Source organism: Paroedura picta, chromosome 7, assembly GCF_049243985.1.
Source record: "Paroedura picta isolate Pp20150507F chromosome 7, Ppicta_v3.0, whole genome shotgun sequence".
Lineage (NCBI taxonomy): Eukaryota > Metazoa > Chordata > Lepidosauria > Squamata > Gekkonidae > Paroedura > Paroedura picta.
In genome coordinates, this window is record NC_135375.1 from 11,315,424 (window position 1) to 11,341,071 (window position 25,648).

The 25,648-nt window shown below is 47.1% G+C and overlaps 1 long non-coding RNA gene across 1 annotated transcript in view; it reads right to left on the minus strand.

Moving 5' to 3' along the window:
* LOC143842059 (uncharacterized) overlaps nucleotides 1-25,648 on the minus strand; it is a 43,398-nt gene that overhangs the window by 2,807 nt on the left and 14,943 nt on the right. The window contains exon 5 of the long non-coding RNA XR_013232975.1: nucleotides 18,467-18,808. This is a non-coding gene — a long non-coding RNA (uncharacterized LOC143842059). The remainder of the gene's footprint in view (nucleotides 1-18,466; nucleotides 18,809-25,648) is intronic.

The window sequence follows — 25,648 nt, forward strand, 5'->3', positions numbered from 1 at the left end:
GATGATCAAAGATCTCTGGCACGCTGTTTCTGAAGTCCAAACCCTGAGAGAACTGCTGTCTCAAGAGGTAAAGAGAATTTCAAGGGCAAGGGGCTGTTTCTACAGTACTTTTTTGTGACTGCGTTCAATGCCAGAAACGCCGGTGCTCCAAACCGTTTGCCCTCACTCGGGATTGACTTCATGACAGTGTCACGTTGCCAGAAATGATTAGCTACGTCGCATGATCCTGACCTGAGCTACCCGATCGCATCAGATCTCAGGAGCTAAGCTGGGTCAGCCTGGGTCAGCCTTTGGAGGGAGATCATAGAATCACAGAATCATAGAATCATAGAGTTGGAAGGGAACTCATGGGTCATCTAGTCCAACCCCCTGCACTATGCAGGACACTCACAACCCTGTCGCTCATCCACTGTAACCTGCCACCCCTTTGCCTTCACAGATGGCTATCCAGCCTCCGTTTAAAAATTTCCAAAGATGGAGAACTCACCACCTCCTGAGGAAGCCTGTTCCACTGAGGAACTGCTCTAACTGTAAGGAATTTCTTCCGGAGGTTTAGTTGGAATTTCTTTTGAATTAATTTCATCCCACTGGTTCTGGTCTGTCCCTCTGGGGCAAGAGAGAACAATTCTGCTCCATCCTCCATATGGCACCCTTTTAAATACTTGAAGATGGCTATCAGATCCCCTCTCAGTCGTCTCCTCTCCAGGCTAAACAGAGCAAGCTCCCCCAACCTTTCTTCATATCACGGCAGAAGTCCCTGGTTACTGCGCAAAGGCAGGAAATGGCAAACCACCTCTTGTCTTGAAAACTTGAAGGGCTCACCGTAAGTCATAGTCTTCACCTGGCTGGGCCAGGATAGCCTGGTCTCTTCAGAGCTCTGAAGAAAAGCAGAGTCCTCCCTGGTTAGTACTTGAATGGAGAAACATCTAGGAAGTCCAGAGTCACTATGCAGGGTCAGGCAATGGCAAGCCACACCCCGATCACCTCTTGCCCTGAAAACTGCAACTTGGTGGCACTTTACAGCACCATGTGGCATCGTGACACTGGGTATTGGATCCCTGATTGGCTGGGATCAGACAGTTAGCAGAGAAGATAGTTACATAGTTAGCTGGAGAAGCAGCCAGCCAATGGCATGCCACACCCTGTTCACCTCTTGGCCCGAAAACTGCAACTTGGTGGCACTTTACAGCACCACGTGGCATCGTGACACTGGGGGGCTTTTTGCACGCCTTCAAAATAGCACAATGGTTGCCAATTGAAAACGCTACTGATTTGCTGTTATGCACAACATCGTCGACAATCTGCCACACACCTGAAACCAATCTGCAAAAAGCGCTTCCTTGTAGCGCTTTCAGGGAAATCCCCAAAAGTGGATTCACCCTCCGGAAAGCGATACACTCCTGCAACCAATCTGCAACACTAGCGAAAAAGACCTGTGCGTTAACATTGTTGCGGTTTCTACAAAGTCCCTCCCCCTAGCTCTCTTCTCTGATCTTCCGGCGAAGCGATCGCCATTTTTTTTTCTCCGAGCGAGCGGGGATAAACGCACCAGCAAGCCTCTTTCAGTTTAGAGGCTTCCCCGGCTTCAGTCCCTCCCCTTCAGTCACTAAGCACAAAGAACAGAGAAGCCCGTTTGCTGGTGTATTTTCCCTTTATTTTTTACACATTCATTCAGCCGAAAATCGGGCCTGTGAGAGGGGGGGGGATTTCTTTTTTTTCACTCGGAGGGAGCGTGGCAACGATCAAACGACAGCTCAAACACACTAGGCAGCTGGATGGGTCTCTCCGTTGCAACGAATTAACACAGATTTGTTGCAATGGGTCTGTTTTTTTTAAAAAAAACCTTTCTTAAAGGGAAAGGGGCTGTTTGGGAGCATGCTAACGGCTGCCCATTGGCTGCTTGACGGCCAGGGGCGGGACGAGCTTGGCAATAGCGCTTCCTTTCTAGCGATTTTTGCCGAGACCGGAAACCTGTGGGAAACGCTACAAAACGCAACTGGATTCCACTGCAAAGGCAGGTATGCATAACGACGAATTCCACTATTTTAAATGGCGATTTTTCATTCAGCGACCAATTTGCTACAAAGATCCCGGTGCGTAAAGCCCCTGGGTATTGGATCCCTGATTGGCTGGGATCAGACAGTTAGCAGAGAAGATAGTTACATAGTTAGCTGGAGAAGCAGCCAGCCAATGGCAGGCCACACCCTGTTCACCTCTTGCCCCGAAAACTGCAACTTGGTGGCACTTTACAGCACCACGTGGCATCGTGACACTGGGTATTGGATCCCTGATTGGCTGGGATCAGACAGTTAGCAGGAGAAGATATTTAGGTGGTTAGCAGGAGAAGCAGTCAGCCAGTTTCAAAACAGTGCAAAAGCTGAGCATTTGGGGGGAGACTTAGGAACACTTTGAGGGCCCTTTGGCAGTGAAAACATTCATGAGCCACCCTGTGGCATAGCGCCGGCTCATCTGAGGCCTTTCACGTGGCCAATACCAGCCGTCACCACACGGGGTCGCTTTCCAAAGGAATATTCGGCATTCAAAAACCGAGGAAGCAAAATCATTTTGACACGGCTTCACTTCATTCAGAGTTAATGTGTCAATGGCCTCTTGGATTACATTCCCCACACCAACCCCGTCCATTTTCTGCACTTTATTCGTGACATTTGTGTCGGTAAACACTTCCCCTGGCTTGCAGATCCTCAGCTAGCACTCCCCCCCCCCCTGAACATTTCTGAGCTCATGCTCAACCTGTTGTTCTTGGACCGAAATCTCGCATTATGCGTTCTTTTCCCAGGGCTGTTTTACATTCAGAATTCGCGACAGCCCCGTGAGCAATTAAAATCCGTGCGGGAACCTGACGTTCATCCGAATCAAAGCTGACCTTCCGCTTTTCGGAATGTTGTCATCTTCGACCTGTGTGCCTTCGCCTAAAAAACGCAAGCAAAGACCCCCAAAAAGGAGACACACCTTGTAATATGGAAATTCCCCGTTTGAACGAACGCCGCTCGGTATGCTTAGTTCATTTCCGATCGAGCCATAACTCACATCATAAAAGAAACATGAAACTGCTGCTGAGATTTTGGCGTGTTTTGAAAAGAAACATAGGAAAGAGGAGAATGACTTTGCTGTTAAAATTCAGAGAGGGATGACTCTTAATAAGCATTTGTTTAAACAAACTTTTTTTCTCTCCCCGTCGGAAACCTTGCGAGCAATTTGGGTCACAAATATAATTAAAACAAGAGGTTTCTTGTCTCCTGTATGCCAATCCGGCAAGGGAAATCTATTTGCAGCTGGTTTCTGACAATGAGGACCTCCATTTGAGCTCGGTTGTATTCAGGTAGGGTTGTCCAGTCTGGACTCGATTTATTGATTTATTTATTCGATTTATAAACTGCCTATCTCGGTAGACCGACTCTGGACGGAATGTTGTTGTTAGTTGAGAAGTCGTGTCCGACCCATCGCAACCCCATGGACAATGATCCTCCAGGCCTTCCTGTCCTCTACCATTCCCCGGAGTCCATTTAAGCTCACACCGACTGCTTCAGTGACTCCATCCAGCCACCTCATTCTCTGTAGTCCCCTTCTTCTTTTGCCCTCGATCGCTCCCAGCATTAGGCTCTTCTCCAGGGAGTCCTTCCTTCTCATGAGGTGGCCAAAGTATTTCAGCTTCATCTTCAGGATCTGGCCTTCTAAGGAGCAGGCAGGGCTGATCTTCTCTAGGACTGACCGGTTTGTTCGCCTGAGTTCAAAAGCCTCAATTCTTTGACGCTTGTCCTTCCTTATTTTCCAAGATTCACAACCATACATGGCAACTGGTAAGATCATAGCTTGACTAGACACACTTTAATTGGCAAAATGGTCATTTATAAAGTAACAAAGTCAACAACAGTACTGTTTGGTTGTTATGATTGTTTGGCTGCATGGGGAAGAGGAACCAGTTGTCCAGATTAGAGACTGTCACTCTTAACCATTACACTAAGCTAGACACCAGGGGTACAGGAGGAGTCAAAGAGGGCACACTATCCCAGACTCTCTCAATGCTAAAGACTAACAACATTGGATGGATGGATGGATGGATGGATGGATGGATGGATGGATGGATGGGTGGGTGGGTGGGTGGGTGGGTGGGTGGATGGATGGATGGATGGATGGGTGGATGGATGGGAGGGAGGTATGGGGGTGGGGTGGAGGGAGGGAGGGAAGGAAGGAAGGAAGGAAGGAAGGAGGGAGGGAGGGAGGGAGGGAGGGAGGGAGGGACTGTGCATGGCTCTCCAGACATGCTTATGGTGACTCACAAAACCATAAAACAGCTCAGTAAAATAGCCGATCCAGTGCAATAAATAAATCAAAGCAGATTTTTTTTAAGACAGTAAAAACCAAAGTACAAAATAACCCAGGGTTGTCGCAGGTTACAGTGGATGAGTGACAGGGCTGTGAATGTCCTGCATAGTGCCGGAAGTCCCTACCAACTCTACGATTCTATGGTTCTATGATTCCATATTGATGGTATTGACTGGACTTAGTGAATGAACAAGGTTGTGCCTATCTGACCTTTCACCTTTGACCTTCAGGGCAGCAGCTTACAGACTCCCAAAGGACATCTAGTTAACTGCCTAGTGATTTGGCACTCACAGTTATCAGTATTTATGTTTGCATTTATGATGACAAGATTGCATGGAGTTAAATAGTGTTATCTACTGACTTCATTGGAAGGATGGCCCAAGACCTTGTTACACCCCATGTCCTGATAAGCAGCCACCTGCCATTTCCATGCTGTGTAGAAAATGGACAATGATCTATCCATGGTCAAGGTCTAATGGCAAGACCTCCAACCCCTGAGTCAACAGTCTACTATAGGTTTCCTGCATTGTTCAGGGGGTTGGACTAGATGACCCTGGAAGTCCCTTCCAACTCTATCATTCTATGATTGTTAGCAGTGCCTGAGAACCAGTGGAGAGTTGTCACAGGCAGCAAGCCACGACAAAAAATAAAAATAAACTGTCATGTACCCAAAGGAAGTTCTTACTACAGAGTACTTGGCAATTCTTAGAGCTATCCAGAAGCAAAAAGGATAGCTCTAGGAATTACTCGGAACTCTATGGTAAAATTAGAAGTTCTTGCCATAGCATTTCTGGCAATTCCTAGAGTGACCATTTTCACTTCTGGGTAGCTCTAGGAATTACCGGGCAAGAACATCTGTAAATAGATGAGGCCTTATTTTTCAACAGGGCCTGGATGCTTGAGGCTGATCCTGCATTGATCAGTGGGTTGTACTAGGGGGCCTGGATGGCCCCTTCCGATTCTAGGATTCTAGGATTCTCTGAGAACTGTTTTACAGAGCAGTTCTTTTAGAGCTCTCTCAGCTCCACCTGCTTCACAGGGTGTCTGTTTTGGGGAGGGGGAGGGGAAAGTGTTTGTAAGCTGCTTTGGGACTCCTTCAGGTAATGATAAGCAGGGTATTAAATAAACAGTTCTTCTCTTATTTTTCTTCAAACCTCCTCTGAATGTCTCTTGCATTGAAAACCCTATGGGGATGCCATGACTTGAGAGCAAAAAATGTAGAAAGCTCCCTACCCTGGCTCTTCCACCTTCATTGTAAATAAATACATATATTTTCATATATGTAATGTTTTTTTCATTTTTCTATGTAATGCATGTATAGTATCAGGCGTCCCCTTGATACTTCCTTAAGCTTTTTTGCTTTCCAGGTTCCAAACATTGGGGGTTTAAGACTCAAACTCAGACTCAGAAACCTTTACTGGCATACAAGATCATAATCTGAAGAAAATAACTATCAAGAATAAATTAAACAACCCTACGTTTCCGTGTTAACAAATAGTAAACAGAGGCTGGAGAGCCATCTGACGGAGAGGCTGATTCTGTGAAGGTTCAAGGGGGTGACAGGTGACAGTGGATGAGCGATAGGGCTATGAATGTCCTACATAGTGCAGGGGGTTGGACTAGATGACCCAGGAGGTCCCTTCCAACTCTATGATTCTATGAATCTATGAATAGTTATTTCCTTGGAGCATGTTCCCAAGAGCATCAGCTACCCTGGCAAGCTTAATAGGATCCTTCCTTGCATACCTGGGGAATTGCTGATTGCCACTGTGGGAAGGTAAGTGAATTTGCTCCAGGCCAGGCTGGATTCTGGAGATTTTTGGTGGGTTGGGGGATCACTCGGGCATGCAACTGGGCTCACTGTGGGTAGGCAGGTTGTTGTGAGTGTCCTGCATTGTGCAGGGGTTGGACTAGATGACCCTGTAGGTCCCTTCCAACTCTAGGATTCTATGATCCTTTTCTGAAAGCATCGATTCAATGATGAGGGACTTAGAATTGTAGTTGGAGTTTAAAACCATCAAGTAAGACTGAATCAGCGCTCATTAGGGGGGAAAGGCTGGGCATTCCAAAACAATATCTAATAGTTTCTCCTCTTTTTCCCTTGGCCTTCCACCTTGTGCCGCTGTGTTTGGAGATGGACCACCCTCCTGTGCATAGAACAACTCCAGAGAGAACCACATGCAATAAATACACAAAGCTGCCTTTTACTGAATCAGGCCATTCGCCCATCAAAGCAGTATTGTCTGCACAGACCGGCCACAGTTCTTCAGAGCCTCGGGCTGAGGTCTTTCACCTCACCCACTGCCTGGTCCTTTTATCTGGAGATGCCGAGGATTGAACCTGGGACCTTCTGCATGCCAAGCAGATCTTCAGTCAAGGAGCTATTGAGGTCTTTCCCATCGCCGACAGCCTGGTCTTTTTACCTGAAGATGCCGAGGATTGAATCTGGGACCTTGTGCATGCCAAGCAGAGGCTCTGCCGCTGAGCCCCGCCTCTCCCCAGCACACATGAAGCTCCTTTCTTACTGCAACTGACCTTGGTCTATCAAGGTCACCTTTCTCTACCCAGACTGGCAGCATCTCTCCAGGGCCTCAGGCTGAGGTCTTTCCCATCAGAAACCACCTGGTCCTTTTACCTGGGCAGAGTCTGCACATATAGGATAATGCACTTTCAAGGTGCTTTGGCAGCTGGATTTTCCTATGCGGAACAGGAAAATCTGCTTCTAAAGTGCATTGAAAGTGCATTATGTATTGTGTGCAGACTCTACCCTGGAGATGCCGGGGCTTGAACCTGGGACATTCTACCTACCAAGCAGATCCTCTCCCACTGTACCCCCAGCCCTTCCCCTTAGCACAGTACCATCTCTCACAATAGCACGCAGGCATGCCGGAAGCCACAGAAATGGTTTTGCACTTACCCTTAAGCACTGTTATGATTCCTGGTAATAAGATTACCCTGAAGTCTTTAATTTTCTTAAAACAGTTCGTCTTGCGCTGCCAGATGCCGAAGGAGCATTAATTAATGAGGCTTATATTTTCAGACATCTTGAGACGATTAGCATGCAAGAAGGCTGGAAGAGAAAACACCTCAAGATAACCGAGAGTGCCCCATTTAGGCTTAAAGTGCAACTCCCGCTGTGGTGTGGGGAAAATGTTGCACAGGAAGGCACCTGCAGCAGCTCTAAGATGGCTCGTATAACTGCTGAGTCCTTGTGAGACTCTGGCAAATGGGTAAATAGAGCAGCATTTGGGGGAGACGTTTCCTGCTCTACGTGTTAATGCGCCAAGGGATCTGGAAGGGGTGGGACTGGTGACAAAGCCTCTGGCCATGATTGGCTGAGTTGCCAGCCTATCATGGAGGGACCAGGCGTTTTGAAGGGGCTCTGTCATTGGCAGCGTACAGCATTCCTAAATTCTGTTGCTTCCTGCTGGCGGAGCAGGTAAGATCCTTAGAGCAAGGGTAGTCAACCTGTGGCCCTCCAGATGTCCATGGACTACAATTCCCATGAGCCCCCACCAGCAAACGCTGGCAGGGGCTCATGGGAATTGTAGTCCATGGACATCTGGAGGACCACAGGTTGACTACCCCTGCCTTAGAGAGAAGCTGAATAAACAAACTGAATGGTCCCCATGCTGTTTGAGCCAGTGAGCCCCTCTGGAATTCCGACAGTAGGCACGGCAACAAAATGGCTGCCCAAGGGGGTGGAGCCGGCCACAAAATGGCTGCCACAGCTTAACTTCCATCACACGGTGAAGATTCTCACCATGCTGCTGCTAGCTTGGTGTCATGGTTAGGAGTGTGGACTTCTAATCTTGAGGCTGATTCTGCCTTGAGCAGGGGACGGGACTAGGTGGCCTTTGTGGTCCCTTCTCACTCTAGGATTCTATGAGTCCAGTTCAGCAGTGGAATGGGCTGCCTCAGGAGGTGGGGAGCTCCCCCTCACTGGCCGTCTTCAAGCAGTGGCTGGACTGATCCTTCTCCTGGATGCTTGAGGCGGATCCTGCACTAAGCAGGGGGTGGGACTAGATGGCCTGGATGGCCCCTTCCCACTCTAGGATTCTCTGAAAAATTTAAGGTTGACCTTTTTTTGCAAACTGGACTCCCAGGAATGGTAGAGGACAGGAAGGTTCATTGTCCATGGGGTCGTGATGGGTCGGACACGACTTCGCACCTAACAACAACAACAACAACTCTTTGGGAGATTTATCGACCGCACTCAGCCTCATGGGTCCGTGGCTGGGCAAACTCTGCCACCTTAACCAAATCTCCCAACATGGAGAGCTGCTTCCATTCCGAGTGGACCCTCTTGACCTTGATGGGCCAGAGATCTGACTCCGTAGAAGACGTTGCAAACAGCTGAACTGGAAAAGGACTTTATATAACAGACAGGTGCACAAGAACAGGGAGGAAAAGGTCTGGCAGGTTGATAATTTGACCTTTGGCTCTCACAGACCTGACAATAACAAGCCTCCTCACTCTACCCACCTGCCCCCGATTTTAAGAACCTGCCTGTGTATTGTTAAAGAGTCCTATGCAAAATACGCTCACAAGTTGGTTTTCTCTGATGCAGCAGGCTTCCGGCAAATGCCGATCCATCTCCCCTTTCCCCCCCCCCTGAAAGACCAATTTATTTTTCTTCCCTAATGCACTTGCTATCGCTCCTTCCTGCCAAAACAGATGCGAGCTCTCCACGCTGAGGTCCATAAAAAGAAAAGGTCACCGATTAATTGCCTTCAGATTAGCTCAGGCGACTTCAAGAGAGGCCTTTTCACAGCCGCCGTTCAATTTATTCTTCTCGTCCCCAACCCCCGCTCTCCAAAAACATAACTCTTTGCTTTTGCTTTCCCTCCCTCCCTCCCTCCCCGCCCGCCCCCACCCCACCCCATCATCGGCCTCCATCAACGAGATCATAAAAGGGAAATGAGCATGGAGATGCAAATGGGGGAGAAACTCATAAACATTACCCTGATCATATATATAAACAAGCCTATAAACCTTGCCTAGAATTCAGGGAAACGGCTCATGTGTATCGTCTCATTTTTGGACCTCGTGCTCCGTACGGCAGGAAGTGCAAAGAAAATGAATTTAATTGCACCGCTAGCTTCATCTAACCCCCAATCAAGTCCTAGGGATTAACGAAAGCAATTGCATTCCCCTAGTTCAAGCTTCCTCAACCAGGATTTCGTGGAAGCCTGGGGTTTCTTGACGTCCCTGGAAGGGTCTCCCAAATGGGTGGGAGTTAATTCATAGAATCATAGAACCATAGAGTTGGAAGGGGCCATACAGGCCATCTAGTCCAACCCCCTGCTCAATGCAGGATTAGCCCTAAGCATCCTAAAGCATCCAAGAAAAGTGTGTATCCAACCTTTGCTTGAAGACTGCCAGTGAGGGGGAGCTCACCACCTCCTTACGCAGCCTATTCCACTGCTGAACTACTCTGACTGTGAAAAATTTTTTCCTGATATCTAGCCTGTATCGTTGTACTTGAAGTTTAAACCCATTACTGCATGTCCTCTCCTCTGCAGCCAACAGAAACAGCATCCTGCCCTCCTCCAAGTGACAACCTTTCAAACACTTAAAGAGGGCTATCATGTCCCCTCTCAACCTCCTTTTCTCCAGGCTGAACATTCCCAAGTCCCTCAACCTATCTTCATAGGGCTTGGTCCCTTGGCCCCAGATCATCTTCGTCGCTCTCCTCTGTACCCTTTCAATTTTATCGACGTCCTTCTTGAAGTGAGGCCTCCAGAACTGCACACAGTACTCCAGGTGTGGTCTGACCAGTGCCGTATACAATGGGACTATGACATCTTGTGATTTTGATGTGATGCCTCTGTTGATACAGCCCAAAATGGCATTTGCCTTTTTTACCGCTGCATCACACTGCCTGCTCATGTTTAGTTTACAATCCACAAGTACCCCAAGGTCTCGTTCACAAACAGTGCTACCTAGAAGCGTATCCCCCATCCAGTAGGCATGCTTTTCATTTTTCTGACCCAGATGCAGAACTTTACACTTATCTATTAAATTGCATCTTGTTCTCATTTGCCCATTTTTCCATTGTGTTCAGATCTCGTTGAACTCTGTCTCTATCTTCCGGAGTATTTGCTAGTCCTCCCAATTTGGTGTCATCTGCAAACTTGATGAGTAGTCCCTCCACCCCCTCATCTAGATCATTAATAAATATGTTAAAAAGTACCGGGCCGAGCACCAAGCCCTGAGGTACCCCGCTACTCAGCTCTCTCCAGTCTGATGAAACACCATACAGCTACACTTCCCAACTATATTCTGCACGAGCGTTCCACTTCGGGGATTTCTCAAAGCCTGAAGAATGTTTCAGCGGGTTCTCAATGGTGAAAAAGTCGAGAACGGCTGACCTAGGGTAAGAAGAACCAGTTGAGCACCTTCCACTGACCGAAATTTGCAGATGACGCTAAATTGGAAGAAGAGAAGAACAGCTGGGTTTTTATCCACATTTTTCACTGCCCTAAGGAGTCTCGAAGTGGCTTCCAATCACCTTCCCTTCCTCTCCCCACAGCAGACACCCTGTGAGGAAGGTGAGAGCCCTGATATTACTGCTCCATCAGAACAGCTTTATCAGGGCTGTGATGAGCCCAAGGTCACCCAGCTGGCTGCATGTGGGGGAGCGGGGAATCAAACCTGGCTCACGAGATTAGAAGCCGCTGCTATGAACCACTACACCACACTGGGTGGGATGACGAACCCCAAGGAGATTTGGATAGATCAGGAAATGGGGCCATAGCCAACAAAATGAATTGTAATGCGGAGAAGAGTGAAGGTTGTTTGTAGATGGAGTCTTAGAATCGGAGAATCATAGAGTTGGAAGGGGCCTCCTGGGTCATCTAGTCCAACCCCTTGAACCATGCAACCCTGTGGCCGACACTGTAACCTTTCCTGCTGAGATCTCTTCCTTCCCCAAGACCTACTCTTTGTAGGCAAGTCTCCCGCTCCAATCTCCAGGAATTTCCCATGGAGGAGTTGGCACCCCTCAACCACACTGAATCCTGATCTATTTCCTAGCTCTGAAAACAAGTTTGTGCAGAAGGTGACCGTGGGAAGCACTGGTTGGCTATCAACTGTGCCATCGTGGAAACACTTCCAGATCCTTGATGTCATTTAAACGCTTTTCCAAAACAGCATGATGCAACAGCTTTCGAGTCTACTCCACGGCTTCTATTTCTTACAAATTTGTCTCCCGGAGCTTTCAAAGGGCTGCAGAGAAAGAGAGCAATTCATCAAAATAAATTATCCTTTGATCTTAGCAATCGAGAAAGAAAAAATCGTTTTCTGTAAAAAGCCTTCTAGGGTGAATTTTTTTTTTTGGGTGGGGGGAGGGGTAGTAAATACATATGAGCCAGAAGGAAAATTACATTTGTACGAAAATCAAAATATAAGGAGATTTTAATTGGTTTGCATCAGTTGGAAAGCTCAGATTATGGTATCGGTTAATCATAGAATCATAGAGTTGGAAAAGATCTCCAGGGTCATCTAGTCCAACCTCCTGCAGAATGCAGGAAACTCACAATTCTATGCCCAGAGCATGCCCTCCCCACTTAACCAGAATCCCTGGCCAGTCTGGCCTGGAGGAAATTTGCTTTCTGATTCCAAAGTGGCGATTGGCATTTCCCTGGGCATGCAAGAAAGGGCCACAAGAGCTAAGCTCAAACACAACCCCTTCTGCCCACCCACTCACGGTCTGCCTAAGTTCACAGAATTAGCATTTCTGTCCAATGGCTCTCTAGCCTCTGCTTAAAAACTTCCAACAGAGAACCCACCACCACCCGAGGAAGCCTGTTCCTGCAAACTGACAGGAGAGGCTGGGGGCAGAAAGGATGTACCCCCCTCCCCACCAGTCATTTTCTCTTGAAATTGTTTATCCAATAATCCTTGGCAGAGATGGCACCTCAATCGCTGGTTACTTAGGGTAACCAGAATGACACACAAAATTCAAATCCTGGAAGCACCATAGAACTGTGTGATCTTGGCTGCTGTTTTTTCAATACTTCACCTTCCCCACCCATCCCCAACCCCATTACTGTTCTACTCTGTCAACTATTGAACAAAACAAAAATTGCTATTTTGGGAAGGGATTTGTGAGTTCCTTCCCCCTGGGTCGTTGCAGTCAGTTGCAGGCAGTTCAAGCTTTTGTGCTAACACTACAAAATACAATCCTGGCCCAGCTTGTTGCCCCCTTTAGTTCAGTGGTTTCCTGCCCTATGGGCTACCAAGAGCTGGCTTTTGTACAGTCCAGTTGCTGTAGCTATTAAGACTGTTGGGCTAAAACTTGAGAGACCTCTACCCTGAAACCTCTTGGGTGACCCTGGGCCACACTCAGACCGATCTGTCTCACAAGGTGAGGAGTGAGTCTTGAAGGAAGGGAAGTCTAAAACATACCAGATCGGACAGCGCAGACTCTGTCTCAAAACTGTGTGTTTCTGCATGAATTAAGGTTGCCAGTCCAGCCATGGAAATACCTATTTTTAGTTTATCCACTGCAGACGGTAAGGGGGCAGACAAATTATAAAGGATGCATTTTATGTTGTTAAAGATTACAAAGTCACTGTTGTATAATTTAAATTTCCCCACATTTCCACCCACCCATGTCAGTCTAGGTTTTTAACACTGTTTCAAAATTTGTGGATATAGGCTAGATATCAGGGAAAAAAATTTCACAGTCAGAGTAGTTCAGCAGTGGAATCGGCTGCCTAAGGAGGTGGTGAGCTCCCCCTCACTGGCAGTCTTCAAGCAAAGGTTGGATACACACTTTTCTTGGATGCTTTAGGATGCTTAGGGCTGATCCTGCGTTGAGCAGGGTGTTGGACTAGATGGCCTGTCTGGCCCCTTCCAACTCTATGATTCTGTGATTCTATTCATCTCTAAGAAAGATTGGCCCCCTATGCAGTTGAAGACCATTGGAGTAAGAGTGCCAGAAGAGCCTTCCTCAAATACCAGCCACCTAGCCATAGTCAGATGCCATCCCTGTCAGCAAATGGTAACACGGCAAACACTGTAGGTCTTTGAGCCCCACTTGGCTAACCAGTAAGTGCTGGGGAGCTGCTATTGTAACCAGCATTACCCTAAGGGTGAGTCTTCTTGTGGCAGCCTGATTTCTGCATTCATAATGTGCATCCCTTGTTTTCCCCAAATTTTCGAATTTAGGGGGAAAGTGAAATGTACTCAAAACTGATAGCGCTGTCCTAAATTGTTACACCCTTCCAAGTCCTTTGAAGTTGGTGATATTCGGAGGTTATTTCCTTATCAAACCTAAGCTTATTTTACAGCTTTAAGAACATAACATGCATAATTCATAATTTTGTTCCCTTTGATATATTTAGTATAAATTCATTAGATTCAAAGTGGGCAGCCGTGTTGGTCTGAAGGAGCACACCAAAATTTTACCCCAGTGGTACCTTTATAGACCAAATTTTTAATCAAGAACCTCCCCACCCACCCCCGGTGAATGGCATCCACCTTTACCAATATTAAAATCTGGCAATTGAGGTCAATACAAGAAATATAGATCAAATTTTAAATCTAGAAGCCCCCCCCCATCCGGTGGTGATTCCAAAACTCCAGGCCTTGCCTGGAGGTTGGCAACCCCGGGTGTCTCCAAGCTGTGCAGGCCTGATGTGATTCCAGACCTGCAGGCCAGACCTGGAGGTTGGCAACACCTCCGGTCAGTGGTGTCCCTCTTTTCCAACCTTGAAATCTGGTCACCTTATCCTCTATGTGTGTGTGTGTGTGTGTGTGTGTGTGTGTGTGTGTGTGTGTGTGTGTGTGTGTCTCCGCCTCCTTTGGTGGCCATTTTGTGGTGGGTTCTGTCTTCCACGACAATTATTTTGTGGTTGGCCTACCGCCTTGTGTTAGAATGCCAAAGGTTGGAGATCCTTGAGCTAAAGGAAGGTCATCCCTTATGAGATCGATACGAAATGCAAAGATGCAGGAGGTAGATTTGCACTGATGAACTTCGGTGCGGTGCAGTTCCGCTCCTTGCTCCGTGGGCAATCTTTGTGGATTCCTCTGTCAGATCCATCTCCCCCCTCCTGGGACGCAGTTCTTAAGTTTTTCTAAAGTAATGAATTCTTCTAATTGCATTACACAACTTCAAGGAAGGGGGCTGAAAACAAATCAGCCAGGATCATAACACGGCTGTATAGATGTATACACTGCCCTCCCAGTAGGCCAGTTCAGAGCGGTGTACAATATGAAATTAACATTAGTATAATTAAAATAATACGTATTAAAGCCATTTAAAACCGTCTGTTATTAACAGCAGCATGATTACAGCTAATAATCTCGGCTGTATCTTACGGACCACCTATCTGAATAAGTCCCTCAGAGGGCCGCCTGGTAGCCCCCGGCCCTAGAGAAGTCAGACTGGCCTCAACCAGGGTCAGGGCTTTTTCAGAAAATATCAGGGCCCTAATGGAACTTTCACAGTTTCGTAGGGCCTGTAAGATGGAGCCCTTCTGTCGGACTTATGGTTGAGAGTACCCCACGACAAAAGGATGGTTCAAAATGAGTACAACAGAAAAAAGAACCTGCCCTAGGCTACAATAAACAATTTCACAATGAATGCAACTAAACGTGTCTAATCCCTTCTTTTTATTCGAACAACTAAAACGGCCTCCAGATTAAAACCGTTTTCAAGTAAGTTTTCATCAGTGGTTGTTTTTTGTTTGCTAATGAAGTCCTTCAATAGGATCTAAAATAAAATAACACAATTCTTCTTGGCAGGATTTAAATAATATATATGTGGCCTTTGGCTCACAGGTACGGGGCAGGCTAGTGAGACTTATGGTTGAGGCCTGTTCAAAATGAATGGGTCTCTCCAGGGCTGTAAGTAGGCACCTCCCACCTGCCTCCCACCCCAGAAGAAGAACAATTATGACATCACCAACTGTTTGGTTATTTGAATTGTTTTAATTGATTTTAGATTTTGAATTACTGTTACTATTGTATGTTGTAAACCACCCCGGGATGGCAAGTCTGATAGAGCAGTCTATAAGTATAACGGATGGATGGATGGATGGATGGATGGATGGATGGATGGATGGATGGATGGATGGATGGATGGATGGATGGATGGGGAAAGAGAGAGAGAGACAGAAGAAAGAAAGAAAGAAAGAAAGAAAGAAAGAAAGAAAGAAAGAAAGAAAGAAAGAAAGAAAGAAAGAAAGAAAGAAAGAAAGAAAGAAAGAAAGAAAGAAAGAAAGAAAGAAAGAAAGAAAGAAAGAAAGAAAGAGGAAGGAAGGAAGGAAGGAAGGAAGGAAGGAAGGAAGGAAGGAAGGAAGGAAGGAAGGAAGAATAGAGACAGACAGACAGACAGAGATTCCTAGTGCCATCCTTTTGAATAGGTCTATTGCCAAGTTAAGATGTAGAGGGGGACCTGTTAGATTGAGCCAGTGGGGTCTATTAAAATAAAATAATAATTATTATCATCATCATTATCACTATAATTCTTATTAATTCTCTCTAATCCAGCAGACAAGAAGGAAGGCAGAAGAAGAAAGGGATTTGTGTAACTGTGTTTTAACTGTTTTAATACTGTCTTAATTCATTATTGTAAACCACTCCGATTGCTTTTGTGGGGAGGGGCGATATGAAAACCAAATTATAAATAAAATAAAAGCATTCAGATAAAAACCATGTTTGGTTTACAAGCATACTATTCCATGCAGCTGTGCTTGTGAACTTTCACTAGAGGGCAGGACAGCATCAGGCATAAAGACTACAGCCATGAATTCACAACATTTTGAGTCCAGTGGCACCTTTAAGACCAACAAAGACTAATTCATGGCATGAGCTTTCGTGTGCATGCACCCTTCCTCAGGCAAAATATGAGCTTTGTATTTTCTCTCCATGGGACACATTATTCTTCACCGTTAAAGTCTAACAGCCCGATTCTGTGGCCCATGCAACTTTGCACCAACCACCGATTCAATCCGCCTGTGGGAGTAATCTTTGGGGGTGCTCAGAATTGGCCTCTCAGTTCCTGACCTCCAGCTGAGGCCTGACATCCTTGATAAGAATCTGTCCAGCCACTGCTTGAAGACAGCCAGTGAGGGGGAGCTCCCCACCTCCTTAGGCAGCCTATTCCACAGCTGAACTAGACTCCTAGAATCCTAGAGTGGGAAGGGGCCACACAGGCCATCTAGTCCCACTCCCTGCTCCATGCAGGATCAGCCTCAAGCATCCAGGAGAAGGATCTGTCCAGCTGCCGCTTGAAGACCGCCAGTGAGGGGGAGCTCCCCACCTCCTTAGGCAGCCTATTCCACAGCTGAACTAGACTCCTAGAATCCTAGTGTGGGAAGGGGCCAACCAGGCCATCTAGTCCCACCCCCTGCACAATGCAGGATCAGCCTCAAGAATCCAGGTTAAGGATCTGTCCAGCCTCTGCTTGAAGAAGAAGAAGAAGAGTTGGTTCTTATATGCCGCTTTTCCCTACCCGAAGGAGGCTCAAAGCGGCTTACAGTCGCCTTCCCATTCCTCTCCCCACAACAGACACCCTGTGGGGTGGGTGAGGCTGAGAGAGCCCTGATATCACTGCTCAGTCAGAACAGTTTTATCAGCACCGTGGCGAGCCCAAGGTCACCCAGCTGGTTGCATGTGGGGGTGCGCAGAATCGAACCCATCATGCCAGATTAGAAGTCCGCACTCCTAACCACTACACCAAACTGGCTCTCCGCACTCCTAACCACTACACCAAACTGGCTCTCCGCACTCCTAACCACTACACCAAACTGAAGACCACCAGGGAGAGGGAGCTCCCCACCCCCTTAGACAGCCCCTTCCACTGCTGAACTAGACTCCTAGAATCCTAGAGTGGGAAGGGGCCATGCAGGCCATCTAGTCCCACCCCCTGCTCAACGCGGGATCAGCCTCAAGCATCCAGGAGAAGGATCTGTCCAGCCGCTGCTTGAAGAGCGCCAGGGAGGGGGAGCTCCCACCTCCTTAGGCAGCCCCTTCCACTGCTGAACTAGACTCCTAGAATCCTAGAGTGGGAAGGGGCCACACAGGCCATCTAGTCCAAAACCCTGCTCAATGCAGGATCAGCCTCAAGCATCCAGGAGAAGGATCTGCCCAGCCACTGCTTGAAGACCACCAGTGAGAAGGAGATCCCCACCTCCTTAGGCAGCCCATCCCACTGCTGAACCACTCTTAATATCTAACTCTCTCTAAGTATTTGAAAAGTTGGAGAAGGGCAAGGAACAATTCATGTTGGCAGCAGAGGCTAGGACCTGCAGTAATTGGTTTAAACTGTAATGAACACTACCAGCTAGATATCACGAAAAAAATTCATTCAGAGTAGTTCGGCAGTGGAAGGGGCTGCCTAAGGAGGTGGGGAGCTCCCACTCACTGGTGGTCTTCAGGCAGGGGCTGGGCAGATCCTTCTCCTGGATGCTTGAGGCTGATCCTGCATTGAGGAGGGGGTTGGACTAGATGGCCTCCATGGACCCTTCCCACTCTAGGATTCGATGATTCCAGATCCAGTTCACATTCAATCTACGGTCCAAAGAGGAGAAAGAAGCCTAATCTAAAGGGTCCTTTCCATCTCACAAATTGCAAACCTTGTCCAGCATCCCACATGTGGGAGAATAAGGGCATTTTTTCTACAGGAAAGACCTGAGATATGTCTCCATGGAAGGCCATGTGCAGACTGGGAGAGAACAAAGGGAGGAGAGAGAAATTCAGTCCGGCTAAGACAATGAAGATAACACCTGTACACACTTAGAGTGACATAGAAGCCTTCAACGTTCAAGTAGGCTCAGTTGCTCGCTCCCAACAAAACTGTGGATAGTCACTTGTCTTCCTGCCTTGTTTGTCGGTGACCTGGAGGCCTCCATCTACTCCCCGAAAATGGATGGCAAATGGAATGCAACCCAGATCGAGCCGAACTCTTCTTACGCTCTTAGGTTCCTTCCACCCCCAATGGGAGTGCTTCACTTTCCAGCTGACTGGCCACTCTCCCACCCCACTGAAGGCACAAAGCAGTTTAACTTTCTCCACAAATTTATGGCCGATTCCCCTTGCAATGCGCTACCAAAAAAAAAAGGCTTCATTTTTTGGTCACCATAAACAATTCATCTTTTTATTCACCCACCGTGTACTTTATGGGGATGAAGTCTCTGCCAAAGACGGAGTGCATCTTGGTTAGATTCTTGATGCGCCAGATGCAAACATCTGGCCAGGCATAAATCTAGAGAAGCTGAGCAGCTTCCGTAGTGGGCGCACTTCCATCCCTCTGCCAGCTGCACGCTCACAGAATCTACGCGTTTTCACGAAGCAGATCTTCTTCGCGGGCTTTTCTCGTGAGCCTTTTCAGAAGAACATCTGGCCTGAGATAGCTGGCTTGAGGGCCCTCTGGAGCTGTGCCTCCCGGCTGGTTCGCAGCTGGGGTTGCCAACTCCGGCAGTGGAGATTCCTGGAGATTTAGGGGCAGCACCTGTGGAGGAGAGAATCCAGAGTGGAATTTCACACGAGCTGCATAATGGACTTTCAATCCACTTCAGCGACCCTTTGCAAGTGGAGTTTGCCATTTCACACAGTAAAATCCAGGGGCAAAGTGCATTCAAAATGAGTTGAAAGTGCATTGGTGTGTGTGTGTGTGTGTGTGTGTTACAGCACAGAATTTTCCCAGTTTGTGGTTAAGAGCAGTGGATTCTAATCTGGGGAGCTGGGTTTGATTCCCCACTCATCCATATGCAGCCACCTGGATGATCTTGGGCCGTTCACAGTTCTCTTAGAGCTCTTCTAGCAGAGCAGTTCTCTTACAGCTCCCTCAGCCCCACTTAACTCACGGGGTGTCTATTGTGGGGAGAGGAAGGGAAAATGTGTTTTTAGACTGAGGCCTCCACAAGAACATCAGAAGAGCCCTGCTGGATCAGACCAGTGGTCCATCTAGTCCAGAATCCTGTCTCACACAGGGCCAGCCAGTTCCGCTGGAGGGTCAGCAACAGGGCATAGAGGCCAAGAGGTCTCCATAAGAACATCAGAAGAGCCCTGCTGGATCAGGCCAGGGGTCCATCTAGTCCAGCATCTTGTCTCACACAGGGGCCAACCAGCTCCTCTGGAGAGCCAACAACAGGGCTAAGAGGCCACAGTCTTCATAACAAAGGAAGGGCCCTGAGCTATGTACTAGTTGCATTTTGCTCCCTCCCACTCTGATCAAGGGGAACTGGTCGTATTTGGCCGGATTTTACCCTGCCAGAAATCTGCTTTCGACATCTTTAATTTATCTGTTTACAGAATTGATAAATTAGCACATCAGTTAGATTAATCTTTGTGAATACAAAATATGTAGCAGGAATGCATAAAGTCAGCTCCCTCTTTGGGCCTCATCATGCTCTTGACGCCAGCAAAGTTCGAAGTGATTTCTGTGTGGCTAATTCACTGTCAGCAGACCATGAATATGCAGAGAGCAAAACACCAGGCAAGTTTAAAGAACAGTTTTCTTTATGAAGAAAATCAACTATGTATAGAAAGAGGAGAGAAAACCTAACGAATTGTACTGACTGTTGTCCGCAGTCATTCTTCTGTTTAAGTGCTGTTCTGGAGGCAAGCAGGGAGGAAGTGGGCTCAAAGGAGCAGGAAGTCTGCAAGCAAGCCAACCAATTCACTGAAGGAGATACTTCGAAAGTCATACTGTATGGCTCCTTCCAACTCTATGATTCTATTTAATCCTAAGAACAACCCCATGAAGCCAGAGAAGGGGAAAGAGAGTCAGACAGACAGACAGACAGGGGAAAAGATACTGGCCAAAGGTCCCCTTACCTCACCCATTCAATCTTCGCAACTTTTGGCTGAGTTTAAATAAGCAAAAAGGTACAGAGAACCAAGATGTTTTTAAAGAAAGGAGAGAAAGAGTACTAACTAACTGTCTAACTATTGTTCTCCATTCATTCTGTCTGTTCTGGAGGCAAGCAGGGAGGAAGTATGCTCAAAGGAGCAGGAAGTCTCCAAGTGAGCCAATCAGGACACTGGAGGAGGTAATTTCAAAGTCATCAGGAAGTTCCTATTCTAACTATGCTAAAAACACATTTCCTCCAATGCCCCCTGCAGGCCACTCCTTATATCCTGCTCGATCATGCAAACCGCAGATCTTGCATATTCCAACATTCACAAGGGCAAAACATCTCCCCAATAGAAGTATCTGGAACTTAGCAGGCCAAGGACAGTATGGCATTAAAAACAAAGGGCATTTGAGTGTTACTTTCTAGGCCAGATTTCAGTTGCAAGATCCCCCCTCTGCCACCATTGGGAAACAGGGGGTAGGGTTGCCAAATCTACGTTGGGAAAATCTTGGAGATTTGAGGGTGGAGCCAGGGAGGACAGGGACTCCAGGTTGCCAACTTCAGGTTGGGATCCCTGGGTCCTATCTGGAGGCTGGCCTCCCTAGATCAAATCAATCTTCTTTTAGGATTGCCAACATCTAGGTAAGACCTGGAGATGTTGTGGAATTAAAGCTGATCGCCAGGCCACAGAGAAAATTTTCTCGTTGAGAAATTGACAGCCTTTGACGGTGGGTAGGGCACTATGGAATTATATCCCTCTGTGGCCCCTGAGGGCCTTCCCCTTCCCAAATCTCAGCCCGACCTACCTAACAGGGTTCTTGTGAAGATAAAATGGAGGCAAGAAGAATGATGTAATTCATTTTGGGTTCCCGTTGGGGAGAAAGGCAAGGGATATGTGGCAGGATGGCTGGGAGGGGATATCGCAAAAATCAGCATTACTCCAATGGCATGACAGGGTACACCCAGAAATGACATCATTCCATCAATACAATGCTCTGGATTCACTTTAGGATTTCTGGTGAATCCTAGAGTGTAAGGCACCTCCTAGGCAAATATGCATCCCGGAGCCGGATCGAGATCTGGATTTTCACTCGTTTTCAGAGTAAACACTTTCCTCAGTAGCTATACCCAGGGATCAGTGTGTCCAAAAGCTGTATACATATCGTAACATTTGTATATAATGAATGAATAAATGAATGAATTTAAATCAATGGTTGGCATCATGCCTTATTATTATTCTGTGCCATGTCATTGGCACTTACTAGCACAAATTAAGGTTAGTAAGAAGAAGCCTATTATGGCATGGGGCCGAAATCATAACATTCAGTAGTTGATTTCCCCCAAGGGGAATGGGGACAAGGTTTCTTAAAGGGCGCTGCAAGCAGGCAATCTTAGGTGTGGTTCTTGTTCTATTTGCAAACTCATGCTGGCAATTAAGGAGTTCACCGATCCTCGTAATAAATTTAAAGTGGTAATTAAAGCTTTCAGCAACAGAATGGCCAAAAAATGTAATTTATTGTACTTGCAGATTCCTGTACATTGGAATCTCCACAAGACTTTTAGAAATTAGAATCATGGAGCACTTGTCACCGATAAAACCACAACATTAGAGAGGCCCCCTTAACAGAGCAAGTTTTTATTAAGAGAAACACACATTGTATAGAAAGAGAAAGAGAAGACATAATCCTAACAGTCTAGTTCTTGGGTTCTGCAGTCATTCATCGAGTCATAGGGATTGAAGCAGCCATACAGGCTGTCTAGGCCAACTCCCTGCTCAATGCAGGATCAGCCTCAAGCATCCTTGAGATGCAGCTGTCCAGTCTCTGCTTAAAGTCTGCCAGTTCAGGGGGAGCTCACCACCTCCTTTGGTAGCCTATTCTACTGCTGAGCTACTCTGACTGTGAAAATGTTTTCCTGATATAGCCAGTACCATTCTACATGTAGTTTAAGCTCATTACTGCAGGTTCTCTCCTATGTTGCCAACAAGAACTGCTCCCTGCCCTCCTTCAAATGGCAACCTTTCAAATACTTAAAGAGAACAATCATGTCTCATCTCGACCTCTTCTTCTGTCTGCTGTGGAGGTAAGAAGGCAGAAAGAGCTTCAAAAGAGCAGGAAGTCTTCCATGTACCAAGTCAGAATGCTGGAGGAGATAATTTGAAAAAAAATCAGGAAGTTCCAGATTTAACTATGCTAAATATACACGTCCTCTAGTGCCCCCTGCAGGATATTTCTATGCTGTTGGTTCACACACACTGCAGATCTTTCAAATTCGAACAGCCTCATCCTCTATGCCAGGGGTAGTCAAACTGCGGCCCTCCAGATGTCCATGGACTACAATTTCCAGGAGCCCCTGCCAGCGAATGCTGGCAGGGGCTCCTGGGAATTGTAGTCCATGGACATCTGGAGGGCCGCAGTTTGACTACCCCTGCTCTATGCCCTGTTGTTGGCTATCCAGAGCAAAAAGACGCATGTCTACCCAGGCCTCACTCCTAAATGTCCGGGTATTTCTCAATGAGAGCTGATTTTAAAGATATTTCAACAGGCAAAGAAGATATTGAAGAATTTCATAGAATCTCCTTGCATTGTTTTTCAGTTCCCAAAAAGGGAAGATTATATTCCCCCCAAGAAACCTTGTAATGTGGAATGAACAGAACTCCACTTAGGAATGGACCATGGATTGCAACCAGCTAACAAGATGGGTGGTCTCCGTCAAGACTTCAGTGGAACCTATAAAACTCAAACTGCAGAGCTGTTTTTCAAAAGCCCCGTTGTCACGAACTTTTATTTCAGCTCCTAAACAAACGTGTGTGATTTCCCCCTCTTCTCCTTGCTGATGGGATCAAATATTTAGAAAAGATTAAAACATCCTTTGCAAATCATGGATGGGAGGGCGTCCTTCCAAGCTGGGAAGTCTTACGTCTCAGATTTCAAATAATAATAATAGTAATATCCATCAAATGTGAGTTGGTTCCCATGTCCCCCTTTTCACTACCTGTAGGAGTCCCAAAGCAGCTTGCCTTCCTCTCCTTGTGAGGTAGATGGGGCTGGGAGAGAACTGCTCTGCAAGAACTGCTCTAACAGGACTGTGACTAGCTCAAAGTCACCCAGCCGGCTTTTGTGGGGCAATCAAACCTGTCTCTCCAGTCTAGAGGCCACTGCTCTTAACCACTACAACCAGTTGGCTCTGAGGATACCGGGAATTGAACCTGAGACTTTCTGCGTGCCAAGCAGAGCCTTGCCCACTGAGCCACAGCCTCCCCCTCCCCAAGGCTCAAGCTGGTTTGCAAATCGATATTTTTTAAACACGCCGAATAAAACCCCAGATGACTTTGGCTTTTGTATCGTAGCCGATTCCTCCTATTTTGGGCCAAATCACTGGGAAAAATAATGCTCAGGAAAGATGAAGCCAGGAGGAAAAGAAGAGGTCCCAACTTAACATAGGAAAGCACCAATAAGGCGATTTAAATATGAGACGTCGCACACAAATGCATTCAGTAAGTGCAAACCTGCGTCTATCACAAATCCAGGACTGCCTGCTAATAACTCCTTTCTCTGCCAAGTAATGTGTGAAACCAAGACTCTTTGACCATTGAGAAACCCCGGAAACCTTCTTCAGGCTTCAGGAAACCCCAGAAGTGGCACAATTGTGTAGACTGTGCTTGGGAAGCAGAGCTGGGGTCATGCCCACCTGGGGCCCCTCCCCTTCCCACCTCCTCCAGGCCCATCACTGGCCATTTTGGGAGGGGACAGGCAGGTCGATATGATCACAGATGGTCACATCACCCCATAAACGTTTAACAAATGTTTAAAAATATATTTAAAAATCAACTAACTCCCACCCATTCGGGAAACCCTTCCAGGGCCGTCAAGAAACCCCACGATGACACGGAACCCTGGTTGAGGAAGTCAGCTCTAAGCATACCCTGAGCACAGAATTTCAGCCCCGTGCACCTTACCCTGAGCACTGCTTCCTTCTGCAGACTTTATTGCCCCACAAAACTTTTTTATGTTCCGTAATGTTATTATGGGCCCAACTTTATGACCTTTCATAAGCTTTATGGTCCTCACCTTTCCAAACAGGAAAGAAAGAAAGAAAGAAAGAAAGAAAGAAAGAAAGAAAGAAAGAAAGAAAGAAAGAAAGAAAGAAAGAAAGAAAGAGGGAGGGAGGGAGGGAGGGAGGGAGGGAGGGAGGGAGGGAGGGAGAAAGAAAGAAAGAAAGAAAGAAAGAAAGAAAGAAAGAAAGAAAGAAAGAAAGAAAGAAAGAAAGAAAGAAAGAAAGAAACCTCTTTCAGTGCCCCGCCCTATGCTATTTTAAGTAACCAGACCTATCAAAGGAGAACGGCAATGAACGATATCAGGTGCGATGGCCACAATCCAGCTATCATGATGTGCTGCAAAATGCTGACGAGTGAGGAGTGCCCTATTAGATAAGACTCAGGAATGTGGAATGTGTCCCAGTTTTCTCTCCCTTCTCCTCTAAAGCAAGTCAAGCCCGATTGTCCCTCTCTTCTGTTTTATCCTTAAAACAACCGCGGAAGGTTCATTCAGTTGGGCTGGGTTGCCAAACACGGGAGAGGATGCCAACTCCAGGGGGAACCCCAGTTGGACTGACTTGCCAGGGCTGGTAGAGATGCTCATCTCCAGGCGACAGAGATCAGTTCCAATGGAGGAAAGGGCTGCTTTGGAGGGTGACTCCATAGCATTAAACACCACGGGCCCCAAATTCTGTCCACCCCCAGAGTTTCCATGGCTTTCCCAACCCAGAGCTGGCAACGCTAAGCCCTGAGTTCGCACGTACCTGCCGACTTTGAGGATGGGCCTTGATCTTTAGTTCGCGCATCAACACACACTGGGAATTTTACTATGGCCCACGACAAAATGGGGGTTTGCTAGTTATCAGAGAGGGGGGGGATTTCACAGAATAGTTCACCAGTGGAATCAGCTGATAGGGAGATGGGAAACTCCCCCTTACTGGCCATCTTCAAAAAATGGCTGGGCAGATCCTTCTCCTGGATGCTTGAGGCTGATCCTGCACTGAGCAGGGGGTGGGACTGGATGGCCCCTTCCCACACTAGGATTCTAGGAGTCTAGTTCAGCAGCGGAAGGGGCTGCCTAAGGAGGTGGGGAGCGCCCCCTCACTGGCCGTCTTCAAGCAGCAGCTGGACGAATCCTTCTTCTGGATGCTTCAGGCTGGTCCTACACTGAGTAGGGATTTGGACTAGATGGCCTGGATGGCCCCTTTCAGTTGTAAGAGTCTATAATTCTGCTATGTTTGATTAAGGTATGTTCCTTCATTTTGCAGGATTGATGTATAGCCATTATAGGGGTCTTCCCTTGATTTTGGCTCATTTAACCTTAAAAAGATATTTCAGGTCAATATCAATATAGCTTTAAAGGTAAAGGTAAAGGTATCCCCTGTGCAAGCACCGAGTCATGTCTGACCCTTGGGGTGACGCCCTCCAGCGTTTTCATGGCAGACTCAATACGGGG